Raw genomic sequence first — 17,889 nt, forward strand, 5'->3', positions numbered from 1 at the left:
GGGGTCCGAGGGTTTAGGGACCCGCAGGCCGCCTCAGGCGGCAGGTTAGGCGGGCTTTTGCTGGTTTTCCCCACCCGCCCGACCCTTTGCCCTGCGGAGCAGGGGCCCAGGGTGTGGCTGCCCTTCCGGCACCTGGCTCCGGATAAGTGACGTCACCACATGTCGCTGTATGGCGTCACCGATCTCATCACTGCGGATGGGAAGGTCCCCAGCTTGATCGCGGCCCGCGAGTTTGCGGGGTGCCTGTGGTGGAGGGAGCAGTGGCCTCGTCTAGACCAGCGTGGAAGCCATAGACTTCTGCCAAGTGCGGACGGTTCTCACAGGGGTAAAGCCAACGGGGCAGAGTGCGCGCTGACTCAGGAGAAGGGGGTAATGGACCCAGCCTTGAAGTCCCCTGCCTCTTGGTTTCCTCCTTCTATGAGTAGGGATGATTAGCAATGCCCACCCAGCCTATGTTGGAGCTTTGTGAAGCTGAAAGGAAAGAATGTATGCAAAGGTGCTCTGTAAAGCTTTATTTTAAGAGAAGGCAGTCAAGCAAAAGCAATTAAGAATGGACTTTGAGACCTTGCTGGTTTGGCTCAGTAGAGTAGGCCTTCAGACTGAAGGGTCATGGGTTGAATACTGGTCAAGGGCATGCATGTACCTTGGTTGCAGGCTCAATCCCTGGCCTGGATGGGGGCAGGCAGCCAATTGATGAATCTCTCTCACATCCCCCTTCCTTCCAGTCTCTCTGAAAATCAATAGAGAAAATATCCTCCAGTGAGGATTAACTAAAAAAGAATGGACTTCCAGTCAGATTCAAGTGTGGGAGTTTGGAGTAACTGGAAAGGACATAATTCCAGGCAAAAAAAGCTTCATGAGTAAAGATGTAAACATGAAAATGAACAGGAAGAATAAGACTTGAGGCAAGGAGATTAAGTTTTGAGGCCATTGCTGTACTCCAGATAAGAAGTAATGAGCAGAACCGAATCATTGGCAATGATGACCATTGGCAATGGGAAGGGATAGATGTGAGTGCTGTGAAGGTGGTAGAATTGACAGCACTGAGGGGAATAAATGTGTAGGCCAGATCTCTAATATGGGTGCTGCTGGGGTAGATGGAGGAAACATTTAACAAGATGCAAAGAAAAGTGAGTCTTCCGGGTGTCCAAAGGTTTCTGATCTAAGTTATTAGTAGTGGCAGTCTTAGGGGGATGACTAGACTTGTGGGCTATGAGGATGAGTTCAAATATAAATACGTTTATTGGGGAAATGTGGGGCGCGGCTTCAGTATGCTAGACAGGTTCAAGTCTTGGACTGATGAGCAGACACAGTCCTCTCGTGGCCACGTGCAAGTCCCAGCCTGGAGGGCAGAGCCCTCCAGCAGAAGTATAGCCAACAGCTAGAGTTGTAAGCTTGAACCTATGGTCCAAACACGTGGCCCACGTGCCTCATTGATATAGGCTGCAAGTAAACAAAGCTTGATCAGGTGCATGTAATTGAGTAGGATCGAAACCCACGAGAATGTAGTAAACATCTTGACCAGCCCTTACTTTTCCTCATTGGATCTGGCTATAAAATAAAGACATGGCTTGTATTCCGTGGCGCTGTCTCCATGAGGGAGCAGTGTCTCACCAAGACCCAGCTTTCATTCTCTTGTCTGTCTTTTCTAAGCCTTTCAGCGGCCCCCACTCAGGTTCACCCTTGGCCGTGACGGCGCGGCACAGGGAAGCACTTATTCTTCACTCATGATGTCTCCTTCCATATGCAGTGACATCCATTAATATTCGTGGCCTCCCACTGTGCCTGCCCCCAGCTCACTCCTCCCTTGAGTAGTGACTTTCTGATTTGTGAATTTAGAAAAAAAGAATGTGTACCCAAAGGAAGCTGCCTTCACACAACTCCAGGAGCAGGGCCTTGGGGTGGGGTTGAAGGTGCCTGGTCCAGGGCTACAAAGTCAGTAAACCTATTTAATTCCAGAGTTTGGCATTAGGAAGCTCTCTGTCTACAGATAATATCCAATACTTTTTCAGTTGTAGTATCCTATGTAATAAAACTCTAATATGCAAATTGTCCCCTTAAGTGGGAGTTTGAATGCTTGCTATAACATGTGCTGAGTACCAGGGGTTGGTGCGGAACATGGTGGGCATTGGCGACACTGTGCTTGCAGTGGGCGGCAATAGAAACACTGCCAGCTGCAACAAGAGACGGACCTTGGTGGGATGGCGGAGCAGATGTACGGGCAGCACCAAGCCAAGGTGGGTGCAAGCGGGGCCCGGTCACCCTGCAGGTGACGACCAGCGGCTGAGAGAGCTGAGCAGGAGGCCCAGCCCTGACTGATCGCCCCAATGATAACAGTGACCAGTGGCAGCAGGCGGGGGTGGGGCCAGCAAGTGGGCTGTGCCAGGCCAAGGCAGGTGCAAGCAGGGCCGCATCACTGGCCAGTCACCCTGCAAGATAGCAAATAGAGGTGGGGGTTGGGGCCAGCAAGTGGGAGGCGCCAGGCTCAGGCGAGGTACCAGGGCTGTAAGGTTGGGGGCACAGGCTGGGGCTGTGAGGCTGGGGGGAGGGAGAGAGGGAGCATGAGCTAGGGCCCAATCTCCACAGGCCGTCCCAAAGGACCTCACCTGTGTATGAATTTTGTGCACCGGGCCTCTAGTACAGAATAATGCCCCAAAGATGTTCATGTCCTACTCTCCAAAACCTGTGAGTATGTTAACCTTACATGGTAAGGATTTTGAGATGGGGGAATTATCTTGGAATCAGACTGGGCTGGAGGCAGGAGAGTCATAGAAAAGGAAATAGGATGATGGAAGCGGAGATCAGAGAGATTTGGACATTCTGTACCACTGGCTTTGAAGATGGAGCCAGGAATGCAGTCAGTCTAGAAGCTGGAAAAGGCAAGGAAACAATTTCCCCTAGAGCCCCCAGAAAGAATGCAGCCCATGTCCTGGCCAGTTTTGCTCAGTGGATAAAGCGTCGGCCTGTGGACTCAAGGGTCCCAGTTTCGATTCCGGGCAAGGGCATGTACCTTGGTTGCGGGCACATCCCCAGTGTGGGGTGTGCAGGAGGAGGCAGCTGATCAATGTTTCTCTTTGTCCCTTTCCCTTTCTCTCTGTAAAATCAATAAAATATAATTTTTTTAAAAAAGAACAGCCCAGTCAATGTCTTGATTTTAGGATTACTGATCTCCAAAACTGTATGAGAATAAATTTGTGTTTTAAGCCCCTCAGCTTGTGGTAAGTTTTTTGCAATAGGAAACTAATACAGTCAGTGGTGAAGATGATAGTTGGTCGTTGGCTGCATTCTCCTTTGTCTGGAAAAGAAGGGTGCAATTAATTAGGTTCCCTTCAAGATTACAGCAATGTGACTGTGACTTGATGAAACCTCCACATCTAGAGGGAACTATCTAATGAGCAGTAGAATCACACAGGTCTGTGAATGGTGTGACATTGAGTTAAAATAGTTGTGGAAGACATTAACTTACTATTGGTAATATAAGTGCTAGGCATAGATCAGGGAGAAAATAGAGAAGAAACAATAAAGAGGACCAAAGACAGAGCCCAGAAAACACTCACTTAAAAAGGATGGTAGAAGCCAAGAAAAATCTGAGGAAGAATGGCCAGAGAGAGAAAAAGAAGTAGGTGGGGGAATGCCTCTGAAGCCATGGTAGGAAAGAATTATAAGATGGAGATGGTCAGCAGGGCAGAGACCACAAATGGGTCAAGTATTTCAAGGGTAAAAAGCAGTGACTGGATTTAGTAACACAGAAGTGTTTGTTAACTAACAATAGTAGCTGTAGTGAGGCAGAAGAGATAGACACCAAATTACTGGGTTCTGAAAAGCAGGAGGATGTGGTGGATTAGCCTCTGGACTGATTGATGTGAGTTTCAGAGTCTGGCTAGATAACCTCTGGCAAACCACTTAACAATTCTATTCCTAGGCTTTGGTTTTTCTCATCTACCAATGGAGAGAATCAGGCTAAGTGATCATAAATTCCTAGATAATCCCCTCAACTTTATATTATTGTAGATTTGTCTACACTAATAAAAGAGAAAATGCAAATTAACCATCACTCCACTACGCCCACCAGCCAATCAGGAGGAGATATGCAAATTAGAAGGAGAAAGATGGTGGCTGCCCAGCTGCTCCAGGCACAGAGTGGTCCAGCAGGGCAGAATGCCTGCTATGAGAGGGAGGGCAGAGGGCAAAGGGATCTACAGGAGCAGCACTCTGGCCACAGTGAAGATGAAGACAAAGACTCTGCAGTCCAGGCAAAGATGGCAGACTCCAGCCGGAGTCTGCAGCAGAAACGAAGAAGACAGACTCTGGCCGGAGTGAAGGCCTGGGTCCCAGGTGCTGGAGGAAAACCGGTGCTGGAAGCCAAGGTAAGGAAGGCCTATTGCACGAATATCTTCGTGCAACAGGCCTCTAGTTTACTTATAATAGCACATTTGAAATCCTACTCAGATCATCTCATCAAACAGTGAGAGTAGTATATGGACATGATACAGTTATTCAAGACACTCACTTTGGGGAGGAAGATAAACACATAAGTATGTAATTGCCATAGGTCTTTTTTAATCAAAGCAAGGCATAAATTCAACAAACTGTAACTGTAACAATGTATATATGCTATATTAGAATTCTGTATGAAGTGAAATGAAGGATATATAAAGTTTTACAGATGAGGGAGTGATCAGTTTTGCCTAATTGTTATAAAGATATTGTATTTACCAACTCTCTCAGGTAGACACTGCACCTCAAAAATGGACTAGCTATTCCCAGGCATTCCCATGATGATAAAAAAACAGCTGGGGTTGTCCTAAGTCAATGCTGATCATTTAACATTCCTTCTAAGTGGTTTTGTTGTGATCTCAATGAATATTTGTGTATAACTACTTCCAAACAGTGTACTTAGTTTGGGGGAAAGGGAGAACATGTGAAAAATTGATTGCAAGACTAATTGACTTTCCCACTAGATCCAACAGAAAGCATTTATTTGTTATACATGCCATGGTGTGTTACATTTGTTCATCTAATCCTCATATATTTTTGTTAGTACATTCAGACTAGGGAAAAGCCCCAAGTCTGAAAACCTACCTCCGTAAGCAAAGGGCAGGGAATGGCCAAAGAAAGAGGCTGGCCATCCAAGCTGGTAATTAATAGAGTTTATTAAGGGAAGTTTACATACATTGGATGTCTTGGGAGGCCGCAAGACAAAGTGGATCCCTGTAGCACTGGGACTTGTCACAGATACTCATACCTGAGTGCTGGCAGATTTGGGAAATTATATGCTTGACCAGGTCAGGACAACAACCTGTTGTAGAAACCAGCACAAAGCAGGAGGCAAGGAGTGGTGGTGATTTATTCCAAAAGTCTTTAAGGGGGTTTGCAGAGAGCAACTCTGTTCTGGCCTTGATCCAGCACATGGGAGGGTAACTGCTCTACAACCCAGCAGATTGCTTTCATGTGGTAGTATGAGCATCTGGGTTTGCCAGATTTGAAAATTTATCACGTTAGTTACCACTGTAGGTAACTAACATAAACTTTGTAAAAATAAATAAGTAAATGATGTGTCTATGAGTTTGCAAGGCCCTCTGCTCTATCAGATAGAACTTTACGGACTTAAAAACCTAATTTTCCTAATTATTCATTTATTTTTAAGAATTGTTTTTAAGGAAAATCATGGATTGCCTGAAGATTCCTCCCTCTGTCCACCATCATGTGATATATATATATATATATATATATATATATATATACACACACACACACACACACACACATACACACATACACACACAACAGGATATTATTCAGCCATAAAAAGAATGGAATCTTGACATCTGCAACAACATGGATGGACCTTGATGGCATTATGCTAAGTGAAATAAGTCACCTAACAAAAAAATGTGGGATCTTATTATATGTGGAATCTAAAAAAACAAAATAGTAAAGTAGTCTCAGTTTCCCTCTTCTACCTGTCCTGGCTTAGGGAAGATGAAGAGAGTAAAGAGGATCAGATGTATGGTGATAGAAGGAAACTATAATTCCTCAATTATAATGCACAATAGAGTATATATGGGTGTCAAATTAAAAGGTTGTACATCTGAAATTTGTATGTTATAAATCAAAATTACTCCAATAAATTTTAAAAAATAAAGTAAAGCTCAAAGGTACAGAACACAGAGTGATGATTGCCAGAGTTGGGGGTGGGTGAACTGTACAAACATACTCAGTTATAAAATAAATACGTCATGGGGATGTAACATGCAAAATGGTGACTATCCTATATAATAAAAGGCTAATATGCAAATCAACCAAGCAGGGGAACAACTGGTCACTATGATGTGCACTGACCACCAGGGGGAGATGCTCAATGCAGGAGCTGCCTCTGGTGGTCAGTGTGCCCCCACAGGGGAAGTGACGCTCAGCCAGAAGCCAGGTTCATGGCTGGCAAGTGCACCAGTGGTAGAAGCAAGGGGTCCCAGACTGCAAGAGGCTCTGACTGCGAGAGGGATGCCTGAGGGCCAGCTAAGGCTTAAACCCTAGGGTGGGGAGGGGGAATACGAGGGGGGGGAGAGGGGAAGGGGAAGGACCTAAGCCAGCAGGCGGACATCCCCCAAGGGGTCCTGGACTGTGAGAGGGCACATGCTGGGCTGAAGGACTCCTCCCCTACCCCCAGTGCACAAATTTCATGCACCAGGCCAGTTGCTAAGAGAGTAGGTCATAAAAGTTCTCATCACAAGAAAGACATTTAAGAGAAACAAGTACAATGTACTGTAAGTTTTATAATCCTGTTTTGGTGTTTCTTCTTCTTTCCTCGGTATAACTTTAAAAAATGGAAATATTATAGGCCTAATTTCTGTTTCAGTTTTTATTTACCAGTTTATTCTGTGCCAGGCACAATGAGAATGCAGAGATTAAAGATAAAGTTCTTGCTCACAATCTAGAACTGCAATGTCCAGTATGGTAGCTTCTAGCCACATATGGCTACATTTAAATTATATTAAATTTAAATTCAGTTTCTCAGACTAGTCATATTTCAAGAGCTCAATAGCCACATGTGGCTCGTGGCTAGACAGTGCATGTACAGAAGCTTCTATCATTGCAGAAAGTTCTACTGGATAGTGTTGATCTAGAAGTCATGTGTGGATCAGACAGGCAAGGTAGGCACAGTGATTTCAGACTAAGAAAGATCATGTGTTAAGTGCATAAAAATGATTTGGGGGCATGTTGAGGCCTACTTCCAGAGGATCTGATTTAAGGGGTACCATGTGAGTCTGTTTTCAACAAATACCCTATGTAATTGTGATACAAAAAATATGCAAAAAAATACAAGTAGGATGTATCGGAAACACCCAGTAGACATATTCTGAATTTCCCATCTAAATGGCATCTGGATGCTTGAACTAATTTAAATGTAATTTAGAAAGATAAGAGTGCTGGGACTACCTGTCCTTTAAAAGTTGTGGAATATTTTGCCGAAACCGGTTTGGCTTAATGGATAGAGCGTCAGCTTGGGGACTGAAAGGTCCCGGGTTTGATTCCGGTCAAGGGCATGTACCTTGGTTGCGGGCATATCCCCAGTAGGGGGTGTGCAAGAGGCAGCTGATTGATGACTCTCTCTCATCGATGTTTCTAACTCTGTATCTCTCTCCCTTCCTCTCTGTACAAAATCAATAAAATATATTAAAAAAAAATAAAAGTTATGGAATATTTCTTTTTTTCTTAAACAACAGAGCTTTATTTTCTCTCAGTTCTGGATTTTTTTTTTTGTTTGTTTAAATTTCTTTATTGATTAAGGTATCACATATTTGTCCTCATCCCCCATTTTTATGTTTTCTTTCTCTTTATTGAAGTTCTCACTAAGTTTATATACTCTTACCCTAAAATCATTGAGCATCTTTATAACCATTGTTTTTAACTCTGCCTCTGGGAGATTGCTTGTCTGCATTTTGTTAGCTCTTTTTCTGGAGTTTTGTTCTGTTCTTTTATTTGGGCTATGTTCTTTTGTCTCCTCATTTTGGCAGCCTGCTTGTGTTTCTATGTATTAGAGCTGCTATGTCTCATGGGCATGGTAAAGTGGCCTAATGCAGCAGGTGTTCTTTAGGGTTCAGTGGCACAGCCTTCACAATCACCCAAGCTGGACACTCCAGGAGTGCCCTCCCTGTGTGGGCTGTGCACACCCTCTTGTAATTGAGCCTTCATTGCTATTAGTACATCAATGGGAGCGATTTACCCCTCCAGGTGGATTATCTGCAAAGACTGGCTGTGATCACAGACCACCAAACTCTGATCTCCATGGAGGATCAGGACCACCCCACAGAATAGTTTTTTGTGGAGGTGGTTGGGTGATGGTGCTTCATCATGTTCTGAAGCAGTCCACCAGGTGCTCTGACTCTGGGACCTTCCATGAGGTTTAGGTCAAGGTCAGCTACCACCTGTGTTCTGCTGGAGCCAACTGGCATGAGCTACAAATCAAGCTTCAGATGGCTGCTACTTGTGCTGGGCTTGGAGGTGGCCCAGGCCAGGCTAAGTCGCTAACCAAGATTGGCTGATGCTGATGCCTGGCCTAGAGCCACTTAACAAAATGTATAAGGTACACTAAGACCAGATACTGCGTATTTGAAAGATTTTAGGAAAATCAGAAGCATGGGCCAAGACAGGCCATTTGTATGGAAGACCACTGGAGAAACAACTTGGTTGACCTCAAATTTGGGTGTGGTGGGACTTCAGGGAATCACCAGGGTGGGGCAAACAGTGTGAACCAGATTTGATGGAATCTCAGATAAAGTACCCACCTGCAGGCCGGGACCCTTCACTCCTCAGTGGGGCCTCCTGCAGCTGAGATATTCTTCCTGATTTTTATCTGCTATATATGGGTATGGAATTAACCCATTATATCAGTTTCAACATGGCTTCTTCTTTAATTCCCTTCTTTAAATCTGTTGTAGGACTTTTTCATTCAGCCAGATTTCAGGCAGTTATGCATTATAGTTGTTCTGTAGTTTAGTTGTAATTTTGATGGGGTTATGGGAGGATGGGAGAACCATGTTTACCTATGCCACCATTTTGACCAGAAGTATCTTGAAATTTAAAAATATTTTCAGTAAGGAAAGAAATCACTCCACCTAATGGAGGTGCAGAAATAAATTAAGAAATTGGGAAGCAGGGAGATACAGAAGCCTACCAATCAGTTATTGCCACTAAATGTGTGCAAAAAATAGCCACAAAAATGTCATTGGCATACAATTAGCATTTATGTCTTGCTCATTCACATCAGCTGAGATCATCTGCTGCAGGCCGTGGGACACCTGGGGTGTCTCTGCTCCATGTGTCCCATTCTGGGATTCAGGCCAGAAGGGCAGTAGCTCCCTGGAGTATGTTCTTCTCTTGGTGATGGAAGCCCAAGGGGTCCACTTTACAGAAAAGGAGGTTCAGTAGTGAGCACAGAACCATGGAACTCTCTGGATCCATCACACTCTGACCACCCAGAAGTTGCTGCTATGAGACAGACACGAAATGGTCTTTGAAGATGCAGCTGGGGTACCAGCTCGGAGATGATACCCTGCAATGACGAGGTGCCACCCACCAGATACATTATATCCCTTAAATCAATTATCATCGTTCATGCTGTACTCCTAACAAGTATTATATGGGCCAGAAACCAAGAGTTGGGGGTGGAAATATAAGCAGTCCCTCTGACTACTATTGCGCCAATTATCCACTGAGAACTTGTTTCCTGTCGCCACAACTGTAGGTTATGCTTGCCTAGAGGCCCTTCTTTTCCAAGGGGAACACTTACCAGGCGACACAATGAGGCCCATTGATTTCTTTCATTGTGGTAAAATACACAAAAGATAAAATTTACCATTTTAATCATTTTAAAGTATACAGTTTAGTGGCTTTAAATATATTTACATTGTTTCGAATTGACCACCACCATCCATCTCCAGAACTTTTTCATCTTTCAGACTGAAATTCCGTACATATTAAGCAATAATTCTCCATTTCCTGCTCCCTCCAGCCTTTGGAAACCATTCTCATGTAATATAAGTGGAATCGTACATTATTTATCCTTTTGTGTCTGGCTTATTTCACTTAGTATAATATCTTCGATTTTCATCTATGTTGTAGCATATGTCAGAATTTCCTTCCTTTTTAAGGCTGAATAATATTCCATGGTATGCAAACACCACATTTGGTCTATCCATTCATTCATCAATAAACATTTGGGTGGTTTCACCTGTTGGCTTTTTGTGAATAATGCTGCTACATACACTGGTGTACAAATACCAGTTTTAGTATCTGCTTTCAGTTATTTGGGGTATTTACTGTGTTATATGGTCTCTCCCCAGGAATTTTCCTTGGCAGAAGGAAGCTGCCTTACGCAAGATAAATTCCCTCACCCTAAACGGTTTGGCTCAGTGGATAGAGCATCAGCCTGTGGACTGAAGGGTCCCAGGTTCGATTCCAGTCAAGGGCATGTGCCTTGGTTGCAGGCACATCCCCAATGTGTGGGGATGAGGGTGTGTAGGAGGCAGCTTATCAATATTTCCCTCTCATTGATGTTTCTAACTCTCTATCTCTCTCCCTTTCTGTAAAAAAATCAAATATATATATATATATATATATATATATATATATATATATATATATATATATATATATATATATTGTTATGCCCAGACTTCAAGATACCCAAGTTCCACCAGGGAGCTGAGTCCGATGCAAAAGCAAAAGAGCCTTTATTCAAACTGGAGCCTGGTCTCCCTATCTCTACCGACACAGCGGCAGGGTGCAGAGAGCCTCGAGCTCTGAAAGTGTGGTCTTTTTATAGGGTTTAGGGTTGGGTGGTGGGGTGATGCTCGAACCACTGAGTTGACTCATTCTGATTGGTGGGGTGAGGGCCAGGGTCCGGTTACACTGGGTTACTTCCCTCTTTATTTCTATTGGCTGATTTAAGGGTGGGTTGGGTAGTTGATACATTTTATACAAGATGGAAGACACAGTACAAAACGGAGTCAGTCCTGCTCTGCCCTTGAAAGAAGGCCTATGTATCGTATCTCAAGGCCTGGCCTGGTGTCCGCACTGATAACTCTATCTGGGGCACAGTCCACAGACTCTCTGGAAGTATGCTTCAACATTTTCACTCTCTAACAATATATAAAAAAGATTCCCTCTTTGGGGGCAAGTACATCAAATAACTGGTCATTGTAGGGGTACAAAGGCCAGGCCTGGTCCCTGGCCTCATTTCTAAGAGACCACCTCAGCTTCAGAGCTCCCTGTGGAACTGGAGGAGGCCTCTGTTGCCACTGCTTTGGTTAAACCTGTCCTCCTGCCTGATTGCGGCTTTTTCACTCCCTTAGAGGCATGGCTCCTGAAAGCAATTCCAACTAAACCTCCCTTCTGAGCCTCCCTTCTGAGCCTGTTCCCTGAGCACCTACCTACAACTTCGTCCTCTACCTACAGCTTTGCAGTGCTAACGTTCTCATAAATCTAGTATCCATTACCTGAGGGTCTGTTTCTGGGCTTTCTATTCTTTCCCTTGGATCTATATGTCTATCATTATATCAACACCTCACTGTCTTACTTAATTTAGCATTATAGTAAGTCTTGACATCTGGTGGAAAAAGAGATCTAAGTTTGCTTTATCACTTTATCCATGCCTGTGTGGTCCTTTGCATTTATATAGACATTTTAGAATCAGCTTGCCAAATTCCATAAAAATCCTTCTGTGAGTTTGTCTGGGATTTCATTGAATCTAAAGGTCAATTTAGAGATAACTTATTTCTGGTTATTGATTCTTCTAATTTGTAAGCATGGCATATCCCTTCATTTATTTGTTTTTAAATTTGTCATTAAAATTTTATTGTTCTAGTTTATAGAGGTCTTACAAATCTCACTAGATTTATTCCTAGGAACTTGATGTTTTAGATGCTATTTTAAATAAAGTCATTTAAAAATTTATGTATATTGATTTTTGTATATTGAGTTTCTATCCAGGTATCTTGCTAAATCCTGATTTCTTTATTAAATCCTCACTCTCTGGTCTCCAGTCCATTTACAAGTCATATTCCTGCCGATCTTACTGAGCAAGGAAAGCAGGTGAAAAAAAATGCTGGGGACCTAGGAGAATATGTCCTTAATGGGACCGGGTTTGCACATAGTACACCAGGAGGAACAGACGAGTGTAGAGGAAAATTGCCAGGAGTGGTTCTGAGCTCTGAAGAAATGCAAAGAGGGGGGACTATCAGAAACAGATGAGTCATTTATGTCACTTGGAAAGAAGGTTGGAATTAGCCAGGAGGCACGTGTTAATGGGGGGGGGGGGCCTGCAAGTGAAAGGATAAGGGATGTCGGAAGGGCTGCAGAACAGATCGATGTCACAGTGGTTTTGTAGAATTAAACCTGCAAACCACCCATGGAGAGTGTGACTCTTAGGGCAGCTGTTCTCAGAGTGGGGTCTCTGACCTGCGGCAGCAGCAGCGTCCGGGAACTTGTTAGAAAGGCAGATTCCAGAGCCCTGTCAGGCCTACTGAGTCAGAACTCCGGGGTGACAGGCCTTCCATGTGATTCTGATGCTGCCAAATTAGGAGAACCACCCATTTTGGAGAGGACTCTTCAAACTAGTTCAGATGCTGCCATTGCCGCTAGTAGCCCAGATTAGGGTAATTAGGATTGTGCTTACACCTATTTTACTCTTGCCGACATTTCCCTTTGCCCCGTGCTCCAGTTGTTTTGTGCAGTTTGCTCTTCGGACTCTAATGTTCTCCTGTAGGATCTGCCTCCTACTCCCAGCCTCTTGCTCTATGAGAACACTTAATATGATTGTGTGCTCCTAGTCATGCTCAGCACACTCCTCTATCATAATAATGGGATATAAATCCTTTTCCCCATGGTTCAGGTGGCATATTTTCAAATATTATTTTTTTCTCCCTGCATTTCTATAACCCATGGCCTTCCCTCATTCAGGCAGCTGCAACATAGGCCTAGGGATGTTAAAAAGAAAAAAGGCCTTTGACTTTTAAAAATGGAAACCTACATACTTTGGGTTGGGGAGGGAGTCAGGAGGGAGAGCTCCACCACCTGGTGAGTCCCTGTGAAGCAAATGCCAACAGGATGGCTCATCTGTGGGAGATCAGATGCTCTCCCTTCCTCTGCACCTGTGGGTTAAATAAAGGGAAGTCCCAGTTCTGCAATCTGGGAGTCTGGAGATCTAAAAGGCGAGGGCCCTTGTATTTGGTTTCCTGGGTGGGACCCCTGGAAGTGGGCAAGATGCCTGGGAAGAACTGGCTGCGAGAGAAGTCTACTGGATAGGACCGTATACAAACCTCAGGGTTAGCTTCCCATGGTCTCACGGGATGCCAGAGCAGCAGCATGATCCAGTGCTCCCTAGGGAAATGTGGTGCAGAAGTCTGAGCCCCAAAGATTTCCCTGAAGGTAACATAGCATGGAAATAGATGAATGAAGCAGCAAGGGAGGTGCCAGACCTGAAGTAGCCTCAACAGTGAGAATGAATGATGGTCTAACAGCAAGCTACACAGATTTACAACAGAGGACTATTTAGGGTACTTGACATTTTAGCAAATGCCAATAGGGTGGTTTACCTGTGGAAGATCAGATGCCCATCTTCTTCCAACCTTCTAGACCAGTGGTCGGCAAACCGCGGCTCTCGAGCCCCTTTTGAGTGTGGCTCTTCCACAAATACCACATGCAGGCGGGCAAATACAGAGTGATTGAAACTTCGTGGCCCATGCGCAGAAGTCAGTTTTCGGCTCTCAAAAGAAATTTCAGTTGTTGTACTGTTGATATTTGGCTCTGTTGACTAATGAGTGTACCCACCACTGTTCTAGACAGTAGAGGAACCTAAGACTTTACCTCAGAGAAAAGCCTCAGGAAAGATCCTGAGTTTACTGAGATTGTTTCCACTGACCCCCTCAGAAAATGGGGGCTTTAATTATGTGCAATTAGAAAACCCACTTCTTACACCCCTGAGTTTGTGGGTTAGATACATATCCCTTATATTCGTTACCATAATTGAGTGTCTTACTATTTTTATAATGGAGGGTGAAAATAATTCCTATTTTTGGATACACTTCTCTGATTTTAGTGGCTTTAAAAAGGAGCCTGTACAACAATACTTTTTTATTCACACCGATCCCCCGGGGATCCTCTGAAAGTAAAGATTCCGATTCGGTATGTCTGTGGTGAAGCCTGAAAGTCTTAACTTTTAACTAGCATCAGGTGATGTGATGCTGCTGGTACAGAGACCATCCTGGGAATAGCGAGGCTGTTTCAAATTCTGGTAGGTGACTATGCTACAATGGTTTCCAAGATACATGACTGGCACTTTCCTAAATAAACACAGGGTGGTGCTTGTGCCTAAACTGTACCATGTACTTATGGTACAATTCCAGACTATAATTTAATGTGCAAAATGAATGTAACAACAACAAAAAGTTCATTCAGAATAAGTCAGCTAAGAGTGGGTAGTGTGGACAAAAAGACAATGCCAACTTCCTTCATGGGCTATCAATGACCTGTTTCAACTCTTAAAATTTAAATAGTTTAAATGTCACTGAATTGAATATGCTTGTTTAGAATCTTAAGTCTTTATAAACATGTAAAGCATTTAAAATAATATAAGAGCATCTTTTAATCTTGATTATATGTTACCATCTTAAACAGAAATTTAGATAGCAACATGTTCATTTTAAATACTTCAGTTTAGTCCTAACCAGTTTGCTCAGAAGATAGAGCATCGGCCTGCGAATTGAAGGGTCCCTGGTTTGATTCTGGTCAAGGGCATATAATATATCTCAGTTTAAGGCTTCCGGCCCTGGGCCGAGGCATTCGGGAGGCAACCAATAGATGTGTCTCTCTCACATTGTGTGTCTCTCCTTCTCCCTTCCACTCTCTCTAAAAATCAATGGAAAAAAATATACTCAGGTGAGGATTAACAAAACAACTTCATTTTACTCAAAAGGTGAAAATAGTAAATGTTAGCAAGTTAAGCAATATATCTCAGCTTTTCCAGATTATAAAAGGAAATACTTGCTCATTTTAGAGAATTTGGAGAATACAGAAAAACATAAAGAAGGGAATAAAATCACTGGTAATCCCAGCAGCTAAAGCAATCAGTACTTGGTACTAGTATATTTTCTTCTAGTCATTTCTTTATATACTTGTTTCTTAAAAAAAAAAAATAATAAAGAACAAATGTTCATTAGTTCGCATACTGTTTTTTTTTTTTAAATATATTTTATTGATTTTTTACAGAGAGGAAGAGAGAGGGATAGAGAGTTAGAAACATCGATGAGAGAGAATCATCGATCACCTGCCTCTTGCACACCTCATACTGGGGATGTGCCCGCAACTAAGATACATGCCCTGGAATCGAACCTGGGACCTTTCAGTCCCCAGGCTGACGCTCTATCCACTGAGCCAAACTGGTTTCGGCCATACTGGTTTTTTTTTTGTTTTGTTTTGTTTTCACTTAATATCTCATGAGCATTTATTTATCCACATCTTATTTTTAAATCCCACCCAAAGATATGTTTTTATTTATTTTAGAGAGAGGAAGGAAGGGGCGGGGAGAAGGGAGAAACATCAATGGGAGAAAGAAACATCGATAGGTTTCCTCTCATATGTGCCCCAACTGGGACTGACCCCACAACCAGGTATGGGACCTGGCCTGCAATCGAACCCCAGAGAGCCCTTTTGGTATATGGATGACACTCCAACCAACCGAGCCACACCGGCCAGGCCTCCACATCTTTAAATATTCTTTGAGAATACAATTTACTGGTGTAAAAAATAGGTAATATTCTACCATATGTGGGTGTTAGAATAATTAATTTATTTCTCGTTTTTATACATTTATTTCTATTCTGGATAATGATGGATGCAACAAATTGGATATAATTTTAAAACTACAATCTGATTATTTCCTAGGAAACAGACTTCTCAGAAAATAACAATAGTACCAGATAAAAGGATGAATATTTTAAAGTCTGTAATGACTCTTGAAACATATTGCAAAATCAGTGTATCAACAGTTAGGATAATGTTTATAAAAGTGCCTATTTCATTACATCTACAGCAGTCATAGATACTGACATTTAAAAAATCTTCTATAATCATTCTAATATCAATGACTCAAATTGATGCATTAAAATATTCTATAATCTTTGCTAATATTAATAGGACTCAAGTTAATGCATTTTCCTTTTTAAAAATATATTTCATTGATTTTATTTTATTTTATTTTATTTTTAGAGAGAGGAAGGGAGAGGGAGAGTTAGAAACATCGATGAGAGAGAAATATCGATCAGCTACCTCCTGCACATCCCCAGATGTGTCCGCAGCCAAGGTACATGCCCTTGACCGGAATCGAACCTGAGACCCTTGAGCCTGCAGGCTGATGCTCTATTCACTGAGCCAAACCGGTTAGGGCTCAAACTGATGCATTTTCAGTAGGAATTCTTTTAACCAGTTTCCACTTGACGAATGATTGGATGAACCTGGCTCATCATTTCCTCGGTAAGAGCCAATGTCCCGGCAGGCTACCTGTACCTGCTGTCCCCGCTCCAGGACACCCATGCAGTTCCACTTCCCTGATGAGCGGTGTGCTTCTCAGGTCAGCTGTTTCCATTACCAACATGTTCAAGCCAGTTATTCTCATAACTACATAATTTAATAAAATAAAATGAGTTTATGTAAAAGGTAAATTGAACATGAGGATTGCAAATAGCTAAAATAAATGCTGAACTAGTGGCAAACAAAAATATGTAAGAAGAAAAGCATAAAACTGTGGGTTCTGAACTCAGATTCCTTTGTAAATGCTTTAAGGTCACACTCTATAGAAACTAGAATTGGGAGTCTAGGACAGGACCAGTGATTCTCAACAGGGCAGTACTGACCCCTAGAGGTAGTTTCAGAAACTTGTGGGGCATCTTTGGTTAGGTTTCAATACTGGCATTCAGTGGACGAGTGGCAGAGATGTGGTTTATTATTGTAATGATCCGAAAAACTTTGTGACGTCTCAGTGAGTATTCATTAGGTAGAAAGCCATTTTCCCCTCAAGGAGGAGCCGAACGCCCCACACCTTAAGTGTGGGCTTCACATACCATTTCCTTCCAAAGAGCACGTATGGAAGGAAGTATGGAAGTGAGGTGGGGGTGGAGAAAAACGTTACTGTGGACACAAGCCTGACAACAGCACTGCAGCCAGGTGATCAGGGTTAACGCCAGTGACAACATGTTAACAGTGCGTGCCTTTGATGGGATGAGAATTTTGCTACTGTTATGAATAGTAATGTAAATATCTGTTTTTCGATGGTCTTAGGCTACCCTGCTAGCGGTTCTCAACCTGTGGGTCATGACCATCGGAGAACATAGTAGCAAAATTACAGTTATGAAGTAGCAACAAAAATAATTTTATGGTTGGGGGCCACCACATGAGAAACTGTATTAAAGGGTCATGGCATTAGAAAGGTTGAGAACCACAGGTCTACTTGAACTAAAGGTTACATGTATGGATTACTAATTTATAAAATCTATATATAGGACCATGTGCCACCACCCAAAGTCAAATCTTCTCTTGTCACCCCTTATCAGGGCCCCTTCCTTCCCCCATCCTCCTCCCTCTGGCAACCACCACATTGCTGTTTGTGTACGTAAGTTTCTGTTTTATATTCCACATATGAGTTAAACCATATATTTCTTAGACACAATGGAGTACTACATGGCCATAAGAAAAACTCCTTGAGATCAACTTAACCCTTTCGTATCACCACTTCTCAGGTAGATTAATTTGGAAGTGAATTGTCCTAATTGCTAGCAAAGCCTGGTGATACAATAGGTATTTTTTCAATGAATAGAAGGATGAGTTTAAGAATAA

Source organism: Pipistrellus hanaki (assembly GCF_964339955.1).
Source record: "Pipistrellus hanaki genome assembly, chromosome: 7".
Lineage (NCBI taxonomy): Eukaryota > Metazoa > Chordata > Mammalia > Chiroptera > Vespertilionidae > Pipistrellus > Pipistrellus hanaki.